General features: G+C 45.7%; 1 protein-coding gene across 4 annotated transcripts in view; it reads right to left on the bottom strand.

Moving 5' to 3' along the window:
* CNTN4 (contactin 4) overlaps positions 1–21,695 on the bottom strand; it is a 402,844-nt gene that overhangs the window by 305,650 nt on the left and 75,499 nt on the right. For all 4 annotated transcript variants that reach the window (XM_070391426.1, XM_070391423.1, XM_070391424.1 and 1 more), the window contains one exon: positions 4,416–4,471. The gene's annotated coding sequence lies outside the window, so the exon portion shown is untranslated. The remainder of the gene's footprint in view (positions 1–4,415; positions 4,472–21,695) is intronic.

The raw sequence follows: 21,695 nt of genomic DNA on the forward strand, positions 1-21,695 counted from the left end.
AATGATAGCTATTAGTTATGAGTAGGAGGAATAAATGGTCCAGAATAGGTATAATTAGATATGCAGAAAAGGACAAACAAGCAAAATGTTTCATGTCAATATTCAAATGAATGATGGATAAGAATTTTTAAAAACTGAAAAAATGTGTCTTCCAGTTGAAAATCAGCACATGAGAAAAACTAAAAATAAATGCATAATTAAACATATCATAATGAGAGTGTAGCACTCCCATCGCAAAGAGAAAACCTTAAAAGCAAACAGAGAAGAAAAGACAGACCACATAAAAGATTGTCAATTTGACCAACAGAAGACTAATTAGCTACTGTAACAAAGAACAGAAAACAATGTAACCCTGTCCTCAAAGTACTGAGGTGAAAAATATTGTCAACTAGGAATTCCAAATATAGTTTAACATTATACATGCAAAAAAGCAGAAGAATGATAATTCATGAAAAACAATATTAAACAGTTTACTATTAAGGGAACATTATGGGTATGTTGAGGCAAAGGGACGTGAACTCAAAGGAAGTGAGATGCCAGAAGGAATGATGAACAATAAATTAATAAATGAGGGAAAAACCTATATAACCTTGATTATATTAAATATAAAACTAATAATTATGAACTGGAAGAAAAGTCAAGTTGAGCTGAAATACTATGCACACAACAGTAACTTGAAACTTTGAGAGGCACGATTGGAGTTACAAGGCTGTAGGTCTGATTGGAGAACACTATTTAAATGGGGGCACTGCTCAGCTTACATTTTAAGTGAATCTACTAAAAATGAAAGAAAGTCCAAAGTAATAAGAACGGATAGTGGAATAAAGGAAAACAGGTTAGTCCATTAGCAGGTGGGAAGAAGAAATATATGGAAACAGAAAACCAACACAAAATATGCAGAGACACACACAAAAACTATCACAATATATGCAGGCACATAAAACCTGACACAAAATAAGATGGTAGAGAAAACGTTATAACATTTTGGGATTCAAAATAAGTTCAAACAATTCACTTCTCGAGATAAAAGAGAGAAAATAAACCAGATTTAAAAAACAAACAAACAAAAAACATAGCTCACTGCTACTGACAGGAGACACGCCTACAGTGACACATGAGGGTTGAGAGCCAAGTAGGAGAGAAATCCTAGGCAAATGTTAAATGACTACAGCAGGTATGGCACTATTCACATCAGATAAAGTAAATGTTAGGTTAAGAATCATTATGGAGAACAAAAAGACTCATTCCATAGATTGAAGGTCAAGTCAGGAAGTTCAAGGGAATCTGATGCCCATGCATGACCAGTAGCCCCGGTCACAGGACTGAGCAGTGACCTGACCCTGACCCTCACTCCTCACCCTGGCCTTCCCTGCCTGGTCTCCATGGGACCTCACATAGTTTGAATGCTTCACTTGTTTAGATGTCTCCCTACTAGAGAGCAGATTGAAAGATCAGGGCCCTTACGCAATGTATCTGCAGCCCAATCGCTGGATCCTAAGACAGGGGCCCGGAAATAGTTAGAGCCCAATAAATGCTTGTTGAGGGAATGGAGGGTCCAAAGGCCACCCACGTGGCCTGCTCCTTCCCTTTGTCCACAGGGATGGCCAGATGGCCCCGAGCAGCCTGGGGGTCACAGGGAGCAGGTCACTCAGCCACCTTTTCATAGTGAAGATGACAGACACCTGCTTGACGTTACAATGTATCATACGCTCCCTGAATCCCTCAATGACCTCTCAGTGCCCACACTGCGATCGCCATTTCAGTCTTCAAAGCCAAAGCCAAAGGTGAAAGAATACATCTCTACTATATTCTACAGGAAAAACTCATCGATAATAAAAATGATGGACGCAGGACATGGACATTTTCCGGCAGCGGCTTATTGTCTATTACATTCGGAAATGCCAGCACGGACACATTTCAGTGTCAGCAACAGGGGTGCTCTCTCAGCTCCAACATCACCCCCAGAGTGTGTTAATGCTCCCCTCTGTACAGGTGGCCTCATCTGGGCCGGGCAAGGCTCCGGGGGCGGACTGCAGAGAAACAGAGAGTGTACAAATCCCGCTTTAAAAAAAAAAAAATATATATATATATATATATTTATTGATTTCGGAGAGAAAGGGAGAGAGAGATAGAAGCATCAATGATGAGAGAGAATCATTGATCAGCTGCCTCTTGCACGCCCCACACTAGGGATCGAGCCCGCAACCCGGGCAGGTACCCTGTCAGGAAATCTAACCATGACCTCCTGGTTCATAGGTTGATGCTTAACCACTGAGCCACACTGGCCGGCTGCATGTGGTCCTTTATTGTCTGGTTTCTTTCATTATCTTAGTTTTAAGGCTTATACAAGTTGAAGCATATATCAGCATTCATTTCTTAATCAATTTTAATTGGTTAATAACAAGATGAAAATACAGAAAGGAATGTGACCATCTTATTCCATTTGCTCCATGTGTGTAGGTTGGACTAAACTTTATGGTATTAACAAAGCAACTTTAATTCATGCAAATCCATGTAGTGTGCTAGTCTCCACTTCACAGATGAGGTGGCGGGGGGGGGGGGGGGCGACACCCTCAAAGAGATTAGTTTATCTTCCCAAATATGGGAGCAAGGATTGGAGCACAGGGCTCTGAAAGCAACGACCGAATATGCTCACTTAGTTGATGGATATATGACAGGACCCCTCCATGGCCCACTCAGCCGCTGGACCTATGATCCCCAGTGCACTGGGGACAGACTCGCAGAAGCCGAGCCAAGCTCGCCCGGTCCATCAGTTCTGCCGGCTCTGTCGGGGCAGCGAGGCAGCCAGTCAGAGGCCCGATGAATGGGGCTGCCCAACCGTCACCGCCCTCTGATTCCGGGACACGTTCTTCACCCCGAAAGGAACCCTCGGCCCCACAGCTGACACGCCACATCCTTCCCTCCCCTCGGTCCCCAGAGCCACAAACATCTGCAGAGGAAGGCGGCCGCCACTGGCTTGAGCCCTCTGGCCCACATGCCGGCCCCAGGCCTCAACACCGCGCCTCAGGGCTGGGGGAGACCCAAGCAGCCGACCCGACATAGTCGGAGAGACAAGAAGTGATCGCTGTGTTCAGCCTCGGGTTTGGATGGTTTGTTACAGAGCGATACTAACTGGCACAGAAAAATGCCGCTCTCCACCTTGGCTCATGAGAAACATCAAAGGAATAAGTGAAATAATTTTTTTCTAAATTTTTAAAATTGAGAGTGTTAAGAATAATCTTTCCCGAGAGTCAAAATCACACGCTAATACTTACATGATGCCAACAATCCCTGTACTGAATAACTGAGTATTTCTATTTTGCTTGGCAGATAAGTTGGCCATCAAGAGATAATTATTGCACCTTTTAAAACAATTCAGCATTTTCCTGTGTGTGCACCAGCGGAATGAGCTCTTTCTCCACTGTGATGCCTAGTTTACCGCAGTCAACGTGAACATCGGTCAAGGTCACTTTAAGGACAGATGCTGCGATGGATGAACTGTGTCCCCTTAAAAGCGAATCCTAATTCCCTGACTGCCAATGCGACCTTATTTGGAGAAGGGTCTTTGCAGGTGTGATCACGTTGGGATGAGGTCACAGTGGAATAGGGTGGCCCCTAACCCCATGACCGGTGTCCTTAGAACAAGAAGGACATTTGGACAGGACACGCAGGGGGACCGGGAGATCTGAGTGATGGAACTTCAAACAAGGAACACCAAGAACTGCGAGGACCAGGAGGTGGAGGAGGCCAGGACGGAGCCCCTCGGCGCCTTCAGGGGAGCCGGCCGCCTGCACCTCGAGCTCAGACTCTAACCCGTGAGAGAGGAAATCCCTGTGCTTGATAACACCCAGTTCACGGTGCTTCCTGACAACCGCCTTGGGAAACCGACAGACACCCTTGCACAGACACCCTGCACGTTTGCAGATCTGTATCTTTCATTAAGGGAAACAATGGAGACAGATTATTCCTGAACGTTTCCCCCTGAAGTCCTGAGTATTTGTAGGGCCTGGTTAACTTCATATTCGTGTGGATTTGACTAATGAAACATCCTCTCCTGTAAAACCATTTGCAAAACTGCAGCACCATTTACTTCATTCTCCTTCATTCCCAATGCTCTTTCCATTACGCCAAATTCTGGAGTTTTAAATTCCGAAATTCATCAGAGCCACAGAAAGGCTGCCTGAGGGAGCCCCCCCGCAGAAAGACCTGGGAAAGGTGTTCTTTTCCTACGCTCAGGGTTCAGTGTACCTGACATCACTGCCTTCACGAACTGCAGCCTTTCAGAAAACCGCCACAAATGAGCTCATGGTGGCAATCTGTCCCGAAAAGTTGTTGCTGTTTGTTTCCATAGAAACTAAGCACGCCAACCAGAGGTGAAGGAGCTGTGAGGAGGCTCTTCCCTGTGGGAAGCTTACCTTTCAGGGCAGTTCCTGGGGCCGCATGCTGTGCAGTGACTGCATGTCAGTGATTCCTAGAATGAGAACAAAACACACAATTAGTACCTGTGCAAGTATAAATGAGCTCATCTGTATCAGATGCGTAACTCTTCCCACTTTACAACGGACTTCGGAGGAAATGAAAATCCAATGCAGCTGGTGTGGCCTTCGGGTTTGATGGAACTGCCCAGAGGGGCCAGGAGGCCAGGTCCTCCCCGCTCCGCCTCCCTCTGGCCACGTGACGTCCGACAACTCACCCCCCAGCCTGTGTTAGTGGAAGGTCTCCAGGAGCCCAGGAGACCTGGTGGTGGTCAGATTCAGTAAAAAGAGACAATCTCCTCAGAAGGCACTTTACAGAGGGTTTAAAATCATGAAATGGTGAGCAAGGGAGGAGGAGACACCCTGTGGTTCTTGGTATTTATATAAATATGTAAAATGAGGGTAACGATACCACAAAACAAACTCTCCCCATAAATACAGCATTATCTGTCCTCTTAAGGCGACCAAGTTAAACTTAAATTGCAAAATAATTTTGCACCTGAGAGTATTTTCCCCTGAAGCAATAGTTTTTCCCCTCTCAGGAAAATATACACACAATATTACCAAGAATAAATGCATATATTCATATCTCCATGTTTATGTGTATGTGTGTGTCCTTTAAATGAGTTTCTACTGTACATAAATTTACATGTGAGTAAAGTCATTGTCTTGAGATATTTTTATGATTGAAAGTATCATTAATGTAGATGTATATGTAGATTGGCCACTCAGAAATATCATTAATTATACAAGTCTAGTCTAACTTACATTTACGTGTAGCTTTCAATGAAAACTGATGCACTGTTCCTCATTGGAAACACTGCCCAACCACTGTGTTACAAAGTGAAGTAACCGAATGTACATGTTACCATATGATCCCTACGTGACCATGTAGCGTGGGCAGAGATGTAGCATGTTTACAAACAGGAACCCACTAGGGCAGTAACTTATTTATAACGCATATAAAACAAATGGGCACCCCCCCGTGTTACCATTCTCTCTTCTCTCTGGGTGGCCTCCCCAAGTACCGGGCCCCTATCATAGGCCATGGACATGCACTCTGAATAAACCAATGTTACTCTAGTTCAGAGAGCTCACTGTGCCTTTGGTTAAGTGAAAATGAAGGTCGATCACATCACTAAGGGTCATAAGACACATTCCTTTCCTGACAAACAGCGTGGTGACAGAGCAGAGCTGGATGTGAACGATTCCAGAGTTTATAGGACCACAGATGTCCTTCTTAACCACGCCGATATGTCAATTTCCAAGTGGGAATGAGAGACAGTAGCTCGGACAGAACCAAGCCTTCAGAGACAATCTATCACAAGGCTAAATAGAAACCAAGAATAAAGTTAAAACTGATATGAATAAAAAATAAAATAATGGTACTGAAAACACAGGCTATTAAAATTACAGTGACCCCATGCAAGGGAAAGGAATTTTGGAAACCTGATTTAATAGCATGGCTGTTTAGACATCGCAGAAGTCGGCATTCTGGATGGCTGCTCCGCCCCATCACTCGGAAGAGCTTGATTGAAAGCCCTCAGCAGTCTGTGGGGTCAGACTCTCACTGTTTCCATCTAAACCTAAGGAACTGGAGGGTTTGTTTTGTGTTGTTTTGTTAATCCTCACCTCAAGGTATTTTTCCATTGATTTTTAGAGAGAGTGGAAGAGCGGGGGGGAGAGAGAAACATTGATGTGAGAGAAACATTGATTGGTTGCCTCCTGCACACACCCCAACCAGGGCTGGTGATGGTGCCTACAACCCAGGTTCATGCCCTTGACCGAAATCGAACCCGGGACCTTTCAGTCCACTGGCCGACACTCTATCCACTGAGCCAAACTAGCCAGGGCTGGAGTTTTAACGAACTCTCCCAGGGCCACGTGGCTCACCCTTGGGTGCACACACGCTGACCCCCGATGGACCCGACTCCTTAGTGGGAGCTGTTTTATGGCTAAGTGATCCAGGGTTGTTCCAAGCCACGTTTCACAACTGGGGCGATGCTTGGAACAAATACATGTTTATGAGGGAGATAAGAATTAATGTGCCTTGTGAACAGAAATGGGTCCCCTCAGGGCTGTAAGGGGAATGGCTGAGCCAGAAGGGTCCACGTATCTGGCATTTCCCATTCGGAGAGTCAAGCGACCCAAGGCCTCCACGTGGATTCATTCGCCATTTGTGTCAGACTTCTCCCCTGAGAGGCTAACGGGGGCCGGTGCAATAGAAATGAAAATATTTTAAGAACGAGAGCATACCTAGGATGCTCTAAAAAGGGTTTTGCTGTTGCGATTGTAATTATTCTTAATTATAACCGCTGTTCCCTTTAGAGCAAGGAAACTCCGGGAGTGCCTGTGCGATTTGCTCGGAGAGAAAGACCGATAGTAATCAACAAAGAAATGATCAACCGAACATAGACTCCTGCATAACAGTTTCAGAAGTCAGCAGCGTGGACGGTTCTGAGCTCACGTGGATACTGGCCTCGGGATAACCCACAGCAGCCAAACGTGACACAGGAAACTGGCAACGGTAATCCTTATGCGCGTGGCAAATTACAGTGAAATACTGACTGGTGTCTTGTATAAAATGTACGCGCCATTAACCTTAACTACACCGATAAAGCTGCACAATGAAGGTCAACGACAAGAGCAGGTGTCCACCTGGGACACGGGAAATGTCCATTAACGCTATGGTAACATGGGGCGTCGGTGTTAAACGGGAAGGGTGACTGAAACCAAACATTAAACCCAGGGTGACACAGGGACCATGAATTTGGGCACATAAGCTCCACTCGGCCAGGACCCCCTGCCCTATACCACCGAGGATGTTTCCTATGATGTGTGTGTGTGAATTAGTTTTCTTGTTAAAAAAATGTTTTTATCGTTTTTACAGAGAGAGAAGAAGGGAGAGAGAAAGAGAGAGACACTGATCAGCTGCCTCCTACACACACTGTGGGGATGGAGCCTGCAACCAGGGCATGTGCCCTGACCGGGAATTGAACCAGTTACCTTTAGTGCATGGGTGGCACCCAACCAACTGAGCCACGCCGGCCAGGGCTGACTAGTTTGCTTATCACGCAGCTCTGTCTACAACATGAACACATGTCATGCATGTTGAAAGATAGCAAAGCATTTTAGAGCTTGAAGGGTCAGGGGAGAAAACTCAGTTCCACGTCACAGTGGAACCAAACACCCAGCCTGATGGTGGGCTGCAGACCACGGCTCGGTGCCTCCGTCTAACGCTCCCTCCACAATTCCATCCCCGCAGCCCTCCGGACTTTTGTTCCCACTGCTTTCTCTTCACTAAGGCACCTTCTGCATTCATTCTCTGAGGTAAAGATCGGGGAAGACCAATTTTTCAAATAAAATAGAGGTAAAAACGCCAAAAATGTGGATTTTGATGGATACCCAAAATGCTCTTGAGATCTTCCTTGAAATTTGAAAACGTTTATTTAGTTATTTTTTTATTATTAATATAAATGAGGCCTTGGAAGAGTTGAACTCTCTTTTTATAAGTCTCTTCTCTCTGAAGAAGCCAAAAAGGATTTAGGCTTTCAGACCCAAAAATGTGGTTTCTAGGCATTGCTCACTCAACTTCCTATCCCTCTGGCATATCTCTGCATATTCCAGAAGTCTAAGATCATAATGGTGCTACTTCTCTTATGTAGTACTTGTGAATATGAAGTAATATACATACAATGCTTGGGAAAACAACTATTATTTTTCCCCTTCCATTGAATCTTCCCTCTTTCATTGGAGGAGTATAAACAAATTGCAACGTTTAGGATAGTACTAACAGGCAGCGACACATGGATTTCCAAGACTATGTTATGACAAGAGAGAGCGTCAGGAGCCTGTCCGTGCCACAGACAGACAACTTCAATACGCGAAACACAGTGCTCGCCTGCACACTGAGATCGGACCATGCCCCCCTCCGCATCCTCAATTAGAACAGAGAATCTGTGGCTCTCACATACAGGGAGGGGGCGATTATACAAAAACCTGGTTAATCTTAGAAATGCTTCAAGGGGGAGAAGTACAGAGACATCCTGTGCGGGGGAAAGACCCTGGCATGTGGAAAGACACTTTGGTGTAGCTCACCATTCCTGAAGGAGGCAGGTGTGTCTCCAGCCCAAGGCAGCTGCTTGCCTAGATCCTATCTGGTGAAGGACTGACTCACAGGACGAAGTATCGATATGCTCACCCACCTGCTGTTCACCTATCAGATCACCCCATCCAAGATTAACATTCAAATTAACTTTGACCTCCAGGTAGAGAAGTACCAAACAATGGGAGGATGAAGTCCAATGACTAAGTGTCGGAAGAGAGTTCTGGGAGTCATCCTGCAGACTGCAGACGCCTGCACCAGTTGATGCACCAGGCCAGTGGTCGGCAAACTGCTGCTCGGCAGACTGCGGCTCGAGAGCCACATGCAGCTCTTTGGCCCCACTGAGTGTGGCTCTTCCACAAAATACCGACTTCTGCGCATGGGCCACGAAGTTTCCATCGCACTGTACGTGTGTGCCCGCACGTGGTATTTTGTGGAAGGGCCACACTCAAGGGACCAAAGAGCTGCATGTGGCTAGAGAGTCACAGTTTGCCGACCACTGCACCAGGCGGATGGCTTTGCAACAGTGTATCTTCTTGGGAGAAAGGGATGCCAGCTCCCTGGGCTGCGGGAGCTGAGAGCACACATGGAGCCTTTTAGAGAAATTACTAGCATGCTGTGTTTGGTTTGCTGTCTCCCACCTTGCATTTTACAAACTGTATCTAAGCATGGACGATAACAGCCCCAATTCCTTTCACAGCAGCCGCGCTGTGTGAGAAAAATTGACAGATTAACCGGGAAAACAGCTCCCACATCACCGGGAGCTCTGACTGCCCTTAGAACAGACCTGTGGGCAGGAATGCCCGGGTGATGTACCATCCATCAGCCGGTGGGGGACGCCTGTCCTCAGGATCCGGGTGGCGGGGGAGGCCCATCCTGGAGCCACAACCTGTCACTCTGGGTGAGGATAAGGATCTGGCCCTGAAAAGTAGGTATTGATTTTCCTGGGTCTTTGGGTCATTATTTTGATGAATCCTCTTGCTGCTACTTCTTCTAACAAACAGACTGCACTCACCACACTGGTCCTCACGTAAATGAATGAGGCTCGGCTCAATGGAGCGCCAACTGCTTCCCAAATGAGATCCACCGATCACCGAGTTTAGAAAGGCAGACTTCTCTCCTTTACGACTCTCTGCCAGCTCTGGATTCGGCTGGCAACACCATTTACACAGCACCCGGCAGGGTGTTAGGGAAATAGTCACCATGTGGGCCATACGAGGCATTAAAGAAACAGGTAGGCTGATTTTATGGCACCTATGTCAGCGATGAGTGACCCAGAGTTCAGACGTCATCCCTAAGGACAGAGGTCATCAGGAAGGGCACGAAGGGGGAAAGAAGTCCTAGGAGTGAAACTAGAGGAGAGACACACTGGGTCAACCTCAGTTTAATTTGCATGAGGTTGTCTTTTTTTGAACGATTTACTTCTAAAGTTTTCATTAATATGCACTTGAAAGATAACAATGGATAAACCTTTGAAAGGGTATGTGCTATGTGCATGCTATTGGAAAGATGTGATATGACAAGCAATGTTTTATGCCACATGAATGAAAGAAATGAATAAAAACAACCTCACAATGGACCATAGCTCCTGCCTGCTTCACAGCATTCCCGTAGGAGAAGGGCTGTCAGAATATTCAGTATAAACCAGAGTTCTTACGTGTTTATTACAACTATTTAATTATCAGCAACCTACACTTGGAAACTCTCCTCCAATCACTCGGTATAAATTGAGTTTCTATAATTTTTCAAGTAAAATAGATTAAGGATGGGAATATGTCTCAAAAATAGCCTGGAAACAGACGACCTTTTCAAAACCCAAATTACTGTCAAACAGATGAATACACAGAGACTGTTTAATATCTGCTTACTGAAAATTCACCAAAAATTCTATTGTTATTTTTATCCATCAGTTTCTCATTTTCACCATTTGTCATGAGGTATCAAAAGTGAAAAAGGAAGCTCTGTGTCATACTAAAACGATAATCACATCTCCAAAGTTAAACGGTTGCTATAACCCAGTTTGCCAGTCACCCAAGGTAAATGCTCACCGCTGATGATGCCAATGTGAATCCAAGCCTCCAGGTCCAGATCTACAAACTACTACTCCCTGGGACGACTCCGAATTGGCTAAAGATAGGCCAGTCCAGGGTAGCCCCACATGTGCTCTGGTCCTAGATTTTAGGGAGCTTCTTACCTTGTCCTCTCAAGGAAGAAGGGATGAGTCTCATTCATAAGGGCACGAATCCCACTCCTGGGGGCTCCACCCTCGTGGCCTAATCAACACCCATGTCCCCACCTTCTAATCCATCCCCTTGGGGATTGGGTTCAACATATAAGTTTTGGAGGACACAGACACTCAGACCACGGATAGCACTGTGTGTGGCCCCAGTTCTTCAGAGATTCCAGGACCACCCCTGCGCTGGGGTTGGTTCAGCATGTCAGACTTGGCCCCCGGAGCTCTCAGGCGATGCTGCCGCATAGAGGACATTTACCAGTTGTTCCTCTATTTCTGGGTTCTGAAGCAATTTTGTTACATAGATTTTCACGTTGATTATTCATGTGAAGTGGTTGGTCCATGAAAACAGCAGCCCAGGTCTCCCAGTGGGGATCACTGTGATACATTTGATAGTTTTTTCTTTGGGGGCGGGAGGGGGGCAGGGTACTATTTTGTTTCTTAATATACTTTTTACTTGAGTTAACTTAGATGATTTGTATTGCTCAAAAAAATCATCCATTTCTTTAACATCTTTAATCTCTTCTGTATTGATAGAGCCCCCTTGTAATTACTGATTACAATGTACTAGTATGTAACATAATTATAACTACTAATTCAGTGTGTGTGTGTGCACGTGCGCGCTTTCCTTGTTTTTTTCCTGCATAAGAGTAGTTAATAATGTTTGCCAGTAACCGCTCTTAGATTTATCTATTTCCTGGTTTGTATCATTTAATAATTTTTGTCACTATTTTCCTGACTCCTATAGCTTTGATTTATTATCTTTTCTAACCTTTCAAGGTGAACATCAGTTTATTTGTAAATGTTACAGGGTGAAATGGTATTTAAAGCTATACATTTGCCTGGAATACGACGTTGGCCCTGCCCCATGGACTTGGGCATGCGATGCTTTTATTTTGTTGTGCTCTTAATAGTGTGTGACTCTAGTGTTTAATTTCAGTTCTTCTTATATCAATGACCACAGCACACTCACCAACATAGTCTCCCTCAGATACACGTGTAAGGAAACATGCAACTCCCACCACCCACAATCTGGAAGAGCCTAAGTACCTGGCTTGGGTCAACTCATCTGAAAACGTGGGTCTCTCTAACATTGAGGAAAAAGTCATGCATTTTCCTCAACGTATGTTCCTTGTACTCACAAGGTGTTTTGTGCTACAAAGCACTCATATTCCAGAAAGCACAGTTTGTTATTTGAAAGGAGTGACCCACTGGGATGTTCTTAGCTTTCACAGCGAGATCTGTGCGAAGCATCACGCAGACGCCAGGGTCCCCCAGGAGGGACAGCCTCCTGGCTCGCTGGGATGCGGAATTTCCTGGGGATCCTTGTAACGACCTGGCTGATGACTGAGGGGTCTGCCTCTTCCAGAAAAGCAAGGCTAACAGCTCAGTGTGAATGCCTACAACAGGCCCTTAAAGCCACTTATTTTTCCTGCATGCTCTATGTCCAATGTTGCTCACCGTATTTCTTCAGGGGGATGAAAAAGAGTTTCTACAAACATTTCCAAACCCCAACAGTGGGAGGGGAAGTGAGGAACTAGACAGTGGTTTGTAAACCCTCCACAGCCCACTGGCCACAGCAATTTGTTCTGCTTCACTTAGGAGGGAAAGCGCAACCCTATCTTACACCCGGAAAGAGATAAACACCAGAATATTGCACGAAATGCATTCTTTACTTTTAACTTTAGCTTAGAAATAATAGTGTTTCCTCACAGTCTGCAGGCCCTCCATATTTTAAATTCGTTTTCATCATCCTTCAGTAGATACCTAGCGAGTGAAGGCACTCCACCAGATACACCCCTTCCTTAAGCGTCCTCTAAACGCCCGCAGCTCGGGAAATGCCTGAGGGCGACCGGAGAAGTGCTGTTATCCTTAAAGGCAGGACAAAGTGTCCTAAGAAGGAGCTGGGTTGCTCAGAAAACATATTTTTGTCAACTACTCTTCATACTAGCAATTTCCTAAACAATCACCTACGCATACAGGTCTCCCCAGTGTTATGAACGTGCACGAGCCTCTCTAGACGTGAGAAGGCGGCTGGGTGGATGGCAGGGGAGGTGCAGGCGCCGCCTCTCCGGGCGTCTGGGGCCCTGGAGACAGCCCGGACCCGCCTTCCTGCTGGGGGACCAGGAAGAGCATCCAGCAAGTGCTCTCACAGGTGTGCGCCTGCGTCTCCATCAGGCCTTTCAACCACGCCCTCCGCCCTCCGCCCTCCGCCCTCCTGGGACTGAAAGGAGGTTGGCAGTCAGTCACTCAGCATCAAGAGAAAGAAAACCCCCCAGTTGCAGCCTCCGAGAAGGGCCTCTCTATGCCTCCTGTCCAATATGTTTCTGTTTGAGATATTTCTTCAATGGTTCCAAGAAAACAATGAAGCAAATTGAAATCAATATAAAATTGCAAATCAAAATACTATTCTAAGGCTGACCGAAAGACAGAAGCTCCGGGAGTATTTCACACCAAGGTTGGGGGGGCACCCATCCCCACTCAGCCAGGCCCCTGCTCTCTGAGGGGACTGCGCATCACTCCGAGGCTGTGGGGTGGGGGAAGGGCGGGCGGGATCAGAAGCAGGGAACAGCCTTCAGTCAGAAATCCACTGCATGTTCCCAGACCCAGGAAGACCCTGCCCCTATTTCAGGGGGGAGGACACCCGTGATTTTCATTCGTTCTGCTTCTCTGGCTCTGATATTTCCATTCTAGCCCGCAGACCTCAGCTGCTATTTTTCATTCTTTAGGAAGGAAAACAAGTGTGAGAAACAGGAGGAGAGAGTCAAGAGAGACATTGTGTTTATAAATCAAATGTGAAAATTTCAAAACACATCGAGGGCTCGGAAAGGCAGGCGGAATGGCCTTCGCCGGCGAGCTAACCAGATCTGCGCGCTCAGGCACTGGCAGCGAGAACGGTTTATAGCATTTCAATTGCCATCCTTTATAGCCACCCGGTGATAGAAAACAAGTGGGAGCAGAGAGAGAGCAAGGCCTGTGTGAAGGGGTACGGAACTCACATCCACAGAGAGTCATGGTAAGTGCAGTTAAACATCCAGGGGCACCCAAGGTCTCACGGTGACTGAAAGGCCATCTGGAGACCAGGAGACCACCATGAAAGGGAGCAGGTCGAGGAGGGCCTATGAGGTCAGAGGTTAGCTACAGCACGAACATTAAAAGGAAGGACAGTGTGTGATGAGGCAGACGGTGCTGGAAGGAAAAGTGGGGGTGCAACCCTGGGGCTAGAAATGTCTCTCCAGGCGCATTGTAACTCCCAGAGGACACTGCTTTTAGAAACAGGGAGTGGCGGCCCTTCTGCATTGCTCACCCCGGGACATGTTGTATTGATCACAAAGTACTGCTTATAGGGATCCCAGAGCGCCACAGCTCAGCCACAGAGAACCCTGACCTGTAAAAGGGGTTTCGCAATCAGCAAGGGAAAACCTTCCCTGCTATGAAAGAACAGCGTCAAGATCTGAAACAGCGGACGGCTCTGCGCAGGAAATGAACGTCCAGGCCACAGAGCCTCTGAGAAATGGTCCTACAGGCGAATTCCACCTGCACACGGGGAGTGAAGAATGACTTCCTTATGGGTCTCCTAATCTTTTTAGAACACTAGTCCCACCCCGACGACAAGCTGTGTATGAATAAATAAACAACAGCATTCGTGTCCCATTGGCCAACCCCTCTTGTTTTATAGCCTCTTTGATGTTTCTGAAACACATGATCTCAACAGATGACCTCACGGGAACAATGCTGCCCAGCCCTGGCCCCCGGACGAAGGCCCAAACTGCTTCCTCACTTCTGTTAGCTAAACACCCAGGACTGTGGGGCTTTGTGGGACACATCGCTTGTTGGGTCGGATGACACGATATGATAGAGTGGACTCTTTGCTGTCATCATTTTCCTAATTACCAAGGCCAGCAGTGTTTCATATAAATTATGCCGTGAATCCAAGCGAGAAGATGCTCAGTATCTTGCTCCTAAGAGCTAGAACACCCCTCTCCTCCCGTGGTCCATCTTTCATCATAATCAATGTCAAGGATCATGTAAAACACAAAGAAGGACTAATAGAGTCTGGCTTTAAATGGGTTTCATTGAATGTAAAGGGTGCAGATTAATAATCCAACTAATATCTTCCAATTAGGTACTTATTCATTTTTCTTTAAGTATATTATCCACCTTAGGACCAGAAAATTCGTAACATCTAATATCGTAACAATGTACATAACTGTTACACAAGCCATAAAATAATACATTTCATTTTATGTGACTGATGACACGAATAGATATCCAGATCTGGACCTTTAAAGTAACTATTTTATAAGATAAATTTTATACCTGAGACTGTGGTTCCCAACTCCTAATGGCACTATGCATCTCACCTATTAATATGTAATCTAGGTTTATAGGGAAATTGAATAAAATTTAACATGCCGTAATCGAATTTCTTTTAAAAAGAAAAACCCCAAAGGTGATACTTTATTGTTATGCTAAGTATACTTGCCACACAGTAGTCCTAGGAGCCAATCTACTCTGAAAACTTGGTGAAAATACTTTCCTTCTCTTACTGCAACTCGGACAGTGAGACCCTTGAGCTTGGAATCCAGCTGAGGGGAGCTGAGGGCAGGTGTAGATGAGGTCTTGCGCCCCACCCAGGTCTCCTTGCCAACTACACACACCTCCAGGCTGGATCCCAGGTGCCTCTGGGACTCTGAGACCAGGCTTGGAGCTGTCCTACCCGCTAGTGCTGAAAGTCAGCAGAGCTGTCCAATTTGCCAGGAGCAAAATGCCTCCTGTGGTTGGTTGGCTAACAGTCAGCCTAAGGAGGGGCAGAGGCAGTAGAGAGCTGTAGTTAAAAGAGCATGCATTAACATCCTTGGACTAATACATGGCTACATAAAATGTACAGCCATATGGTGAGGTATTTTCACAATAAAAATCACTGTTATATGTCGCAACATGGATGAACCTTGAAAATATGATGCTGATTGAAAGAAGTCCTTCACAAAGCCCACGCATTGTCTGATTCCACTGATAGGAAATGTCTAGAATAATCTGCAAATCTACAGAGACAGGAAGTAGTTCAGTGCTGGCCTGCCGCTGAGATGACTGAACTGGGAGAAGACAGAGCTTGCTCCTTGAGTACAAGGTTTTCAGGGGGGTAGCAATAAAAATATTCTAAAATGGACTGTGGTGATGAATCAATATAATTATTCTTTGCTGCAAATATACTAAAAACCATTAAATTGCACACATTAACAGGTGAACTGAGTGGTAGGTAAATTATATCCCAATAAAACTGCTATCTTTTAATAAGACCCTGGATTTATGGCGTGGCTATGCCGCTGAGCAGCTCTGGAATGATGGGAGAGCTACCTCCATTCACAGGATCGTATTTCTTAGGGTTGAAGAGTAATTGTTACACGTGGAAGATGGTTAGGACAGTGTCTCACACAACAAAGATGTGCTTTTGTGATGCTGACCGGAGCGCCTTCTTCAGGTGGCTCCTGCAGCTGGTGGCTGCCGCTGTATGGCTTGGCACACAAGTGGCCACAAAAGGGCACAGCACTGTCCTAAACCCTACCGGCGTATTAATTCTCCGATATTAACAAAGCTCACACTATGTGCTTGGCATGTCAGGTGAAAATGAAACTCCAGAGGGACTAATATGCTTATGGATGCGACACCCCAATGTTTCACTAGATGCTCCTCCCCAGGGGATGAGGCGGCCCACTGGTGGGCTCCTTATCTTCCAATGAGCGGGTGGGTGGAGGGAGGAGCCCTACACGAGCAGATGCCAATGGCGGTGACCTGGCTCCTGGGGTTCCAGGCAGGAGAGCAAACCTGAGCAAACAGGATCGCATTCCGAAATAGGTGTGGGGATGACTTCACGTGAGGTATACCCGTTAGCTCAAACCAACATTTCCCCACGACACAGTTTTATTAAGTTATTTTTAAATGACACGACCAGATCATTCACGGGCTTACAAAGTGGAACTTAATGGTCCATTTCTTCCTCCAGCTTCCCCCACCACTTTCTTTCATAAAGAAAACACTGAAATGAATGAGTTCACTGATGATATAGAATAAACATACACACGCTGGTACGATTCATAACAAGAGGCTCCAACAATACTCCTCTTAGCCATTACAGACAATGGCTTGATGTTTTAGGCAACTTCTGTCAAGGAGATAACTAATCTGTGGAAACTGAAAGTGAATTTGAACATTTAATTATCAAATGGCTTAGAGATTTTTTTTTTAATGCCAGCCTGAAATGCATGCTGGTGGCCTCAGCTACCTAAGAAATAGAAGTGGGCTCCGGTGCCCAGGCTGATGTGAGAGTCCTGTGGGTGTGCACCTGTGTCCGCCACCCCAGACTCCACACTCCTGTGCCCAGGACTCTGCATCCTTCTCTCAGTGACCTGCTTCGTCTTGCCCTGATCACAATCTCTTCAGCTCAAGGCTGACGATCAAATTCCTTTCAAATCAAAAGGAATAAAGCACAAGCTGAAGCTGTTAAAAAACCGCTATCAACAAAAAGGTCAAGGCCCCTGGCAGGAGGAAGAAACAAAGTTATTCTCTGGTCTGTGATCAGATTCATTCTTGATCCAGAGCAGAACCATTTACAGCCGCAGATTTTTCCTAACTAGCAGTCAGGCATCTGACAAGCTTTCTTAATCCAATCTTCTCTGGCATTGATTGTGTCTTATAAAATACCTACATGCCAACCAGATTTATAAAAATGCATTTATAATTTAATAAATGGCTAAGACAGATTATTCATGAGCACATCTAATGCAGACTATAATCATCTAAATTGATATGGATTTTTGTTTTCCTCCCGATTGCAAAAGTAATTAGTGTTTGCTTACAAAGTCCTTTATTCTACAGTAATGGGCACTAAACATACATCTGTATGCATCTGAGATTTCAGCATTACCACTGTAGGGCGAACATTCAATAGTGGGACATTTGGGGGATTTATGTATTTCAATTTGCAATGAAATCAATGAAGGGTCAAGGACACATCAAGGTGGCTTAGCCCAAATCCGGATTTGAGGGCTAATACAGAAGTTTGGAAAATGATTATCCACCAAGTCGTTCCCGCCTGCAGGTGGACCCAGGTGCTGTTGGAATGCCACCGAATGGGCAAGTCTTCCTGCTATGTTCAGGTTTTTCTGATAAAACATTTTATTAAAAAAAATAAAAGAAGGTTTATGGACTAAGTAGATCCTGATCCTCTCTCCGGGGTAAATGGAAAAAGCGAACAGCTCGAAATGAGACTGTTAGTTCCACCATTTGGGCTCAGAATAAACACCCACCGGCAGCAATTTCGAGGCCCTGGCTCTGAGGAAGGAGTGTTGCTTCAGATACAAGTTGCAAAAGTTCCCGCATAATTCCACCAGCTATTGCGGGAGCTCTGCACACACAGCTCCGCCCTGCTGCCGACTCCATAGGGCTGCCTCTTTCAGAAGGTCACGTAGTTGGCGTCAGACAGCTGGTGGCCTTTCCGGATGGTCTCCTTTCACTTAGTCACATGCATTTAGGTTCCTCCACGTCTGTTCCTGGCTTCGTAGCTCATTTCTTGGTGTCTGGTGAGAACCCACATCCTGATTCACAGGCCATCTTCTCACCGTGTCCCCACCCAGCGGAGGGAGAGAGAGAAAGCAAGCTCTCTGCCTCTCTTTTGTAAGGGCACCAACCCATCAGGAGTTGCCGGGCTCTGCCCTCATAACCGAACTACCTCCCAAAGACCCCCATCTCCAAATGCCATCGAATGACATTGGTGGTTACGATTTCAGCATCTGAATTCTGGGGGGACACAAACATGCAGTCCAGAACGAAAGCTGACTCCCGATGGCTACAAAGCTCAGAGCTCTAGCTAAGAAGAGTTGCTTCACCACCATTTGCTAAGCTCTTCGCCCACCTTTTGACTCCCCAAAACAGTCAGTACCTTTAGACAAAAGAACATCTTTTCTAGCAATTGTGAATTATTTTGTTTGGATTTTACTGAATTAAAGCCAGGTTTCAACTATTTAAAAAGATGACCTTGGTCTTCTAACCCCTCAGTGTGTTAGTGCTCCTGACATTTCATATTTCTGGTAGATGCTGGTTTTATCATCAGCCTTGAGCAGCTAAGGTTTTTGTTATTCAACCAGAAAGCTTTCAGTTATCGATAAATGTGTCCTCGATCAAAAAAAAAAAAAAAAAAAAAAAAAGGACATGCTGGTGGCTTCTAAGTCCTGACCATGATGGATAAAGCTGCCCTGAAAATCCACGTACTAGGTTCTTTTTGTGGGACACATTTTTAAGTCCTTTGGGTAAATACCAAAGAGCCTGATTGCTGGATTACTAGCTTTTAAAATATGAATGAAAAAGGATTTAGAATTCATTCTCCATTATGTTTCATAAGAGGAAGGGGCAGACAGGGGTACAGAAAGAAGGGTGGGGGGAGGAAATGGAGGGGGGCGAAGAACACAGTTTTAATTCCCATTTGTTTCGAGGGCCTTTTGATACATACAGAACGTAATTAGGAAACTACCCTCTCAGAATGCAAAGTTAATTAGATAATTAGTTGAGCAATAGATGAGGTACTGCATATTAAAAAATTAATGTACTAATTCTAACTGAGTAATTCTAACTATAGGGACAGAAGCCAGGTTTCAAATACCAAGAAAAAGGTGGAGACGAGACTTTACTTTGATGGAGACAATACGATGAAGCCAGCCCTGTCAGAGAAAGCTAACATTGGGCATCTGTCACTGTTTTTAGATATACAGTGGGACAGATACATATTTAAAGATGTTTATTGCTAATTACGTCCTCCTTTTAGAGCAGTAGTTCTCAACCTTGGCTGCACATTAGAATCACCTGGGAATCTTTTTAAAATCCTGATTTCTGGGCCTCATACTCCGGAAATTTTGTTTCTTTTTTATGGGTTGGGGCCACAACATTAGTAACAAAGAAACAGAATTTCCAGAGGATGAGGCCCAGAAATCAGGATTTTAAGAAGATTCCCAGGTAAGTCTAATGTGCAGCCAAGGTTGAGAACCACGGGAGTAGATTCAGGTCAACACATTCACTTAGCCACTTCATTGCTCACTCAACCAATAGTTACTCAGTGTCCACTTTGTACCAAGCACTGCTCAGCTGCTGCGGACACAGGCCTCAACCTGGGTCCGAATTGCCTGGTCTCATAAGCTTACATTCATGTATCCACAGCCCGGAGACAAAAGTAATACATAAGGAAAGTACACAGTGTGACAGAAGTCGGAAACACTGTGGGGATACGCTGGGTGGGGTGACACTGGACAGAGGATCGCGGGAGCTGCTGTTTTATTAAAGTGGGTGGGGTGGCTGCACTTAGAAGGTGAGATGTAATATGTGTTTTCTCCCCCACTGCGTTCTTTTTAAAGTGGCAACATACACTCTTAGCAAAATCTTCAACACTTCTGTAATGTTTGAAGTAATTGTTCAAGCATCAAAATATTTAACATCATTTGACAATATTCTACAGTACGATTTATACAGCTGACTAGATTTCTTTCTGATGGAAATTTCAAAATAACACCAGAGGAGCTGCCTGTCCTACTTTCTATTTAGATATAAATTACACAGCATCCTGTGTACTCTGATAGATGCCAATAATATGTTATTTGATACCTCAGTCTGGAAAACGCGCAAGGACCATGGACGGCATGGCCGCTGGCATTCAGAGCACCTTACACTGACTTTGCAGCAGGACTTCCATCTTCCCTTTGTCAGCAGGAGCTCTGGGGGGTGGGGGGTGGGGTGAGAATCATCCTACAAGTGCTCTGCCGCCCTGCTCCTGCAGCGAGGGCACACCTTGGGAAACTTAGCGAGCCTGGGGGACACATCCCAGTTGGGAATCCAGCCCGGGTTCATGTGTCGAACAGCCGAGCCCAGTGACAGGCAGGGGCCCGATGCACCAGGCAGGCAGGCGAGGTCACCCCAGTTCACCTGTCACAGGGAAGCGCAGCTCCTCCCGTGCCTGTGGGTGGGTGGAGACGCTTGCTTATCACACCCCAATTAGCCACCTAATTTCCTCCTCGCGTGTAAAACGGGAGCGAGGCGCAGATTCTCACCCCGGAGATGAGAGTTTAAGGTTGACATGTTCCAGGGACTCCTGTCTCCTACGTCCTACACATTTTAACTTTACACAGAATGTCATTTGCATGCATGTGGCGGATGAAGGAGATAAAGGAGTTGCAAAGTACCTCAGAAAGGACTGAGATTTTCAAGACTAGGTGTTTGTTTTCCTCCCAGCAATACACTTATGCGCTAAAGGTACAGAGGAGACAGATGTGGACTGATCACACAGGAACTACAATCTAATTTTTTGCTGCTGTTGTTAATCCTCAACCCAGGATATTTTTCCTTTGAATTTTAGAGAGAGTGGAAGGGAGGGGGAGAAACAGAGAGAGAAACGTGGATGTGAGAGAGACACATTGATTGATCGTCTCCCTCACACGCCCCCACCAGGGCTGGGGATGGAGACTGCAACCCAAGTACATGGCCTTGACCAGAATCAGACAAGGGACCCTTCAGTCCGAGGGTGACACTCTATCCACTGAGCAACACCAATGGATAATTTAGCCAACAAATCCATGCTGAGACTCTGACTGTGATTGGAAAACAGTTCAGACTGAATTCCTATTGCACAAAAGTGCCACACGAAAGAATCAAATTCCTGCTCTCAACGTAGCTTACAATTTAGTGGTATCGCCTGGCTGAGTGGCTGAGTGGTCGACCTATGAACCAGGAGATCACGGTTCCATTCCCAGTTGGGGCACAAGCCTGGTTTGCAGGCTCCATCTCCAGTGTGGGATGTGCAGGAGGCAGCCGATTGATGATTCTCTCTCATTGTTGATGTTTC

This window comes from Myotis yumanensis, unplaced genomic scaffold (genome assembly GCF_028538775.1).
Source record: "Myotis yumanensis isolate MYYU_CA2020_CCGP unplaced genomic scaffold, mMyoYum1.0.hap1 SCAF_14, whole genome shotgun sequence".
NCBI lineage: Eukaryota > Metazoa > Chordata > Mammalia > Chiroptera > Vespertilionidae > Myotis > Myotis yumanensis.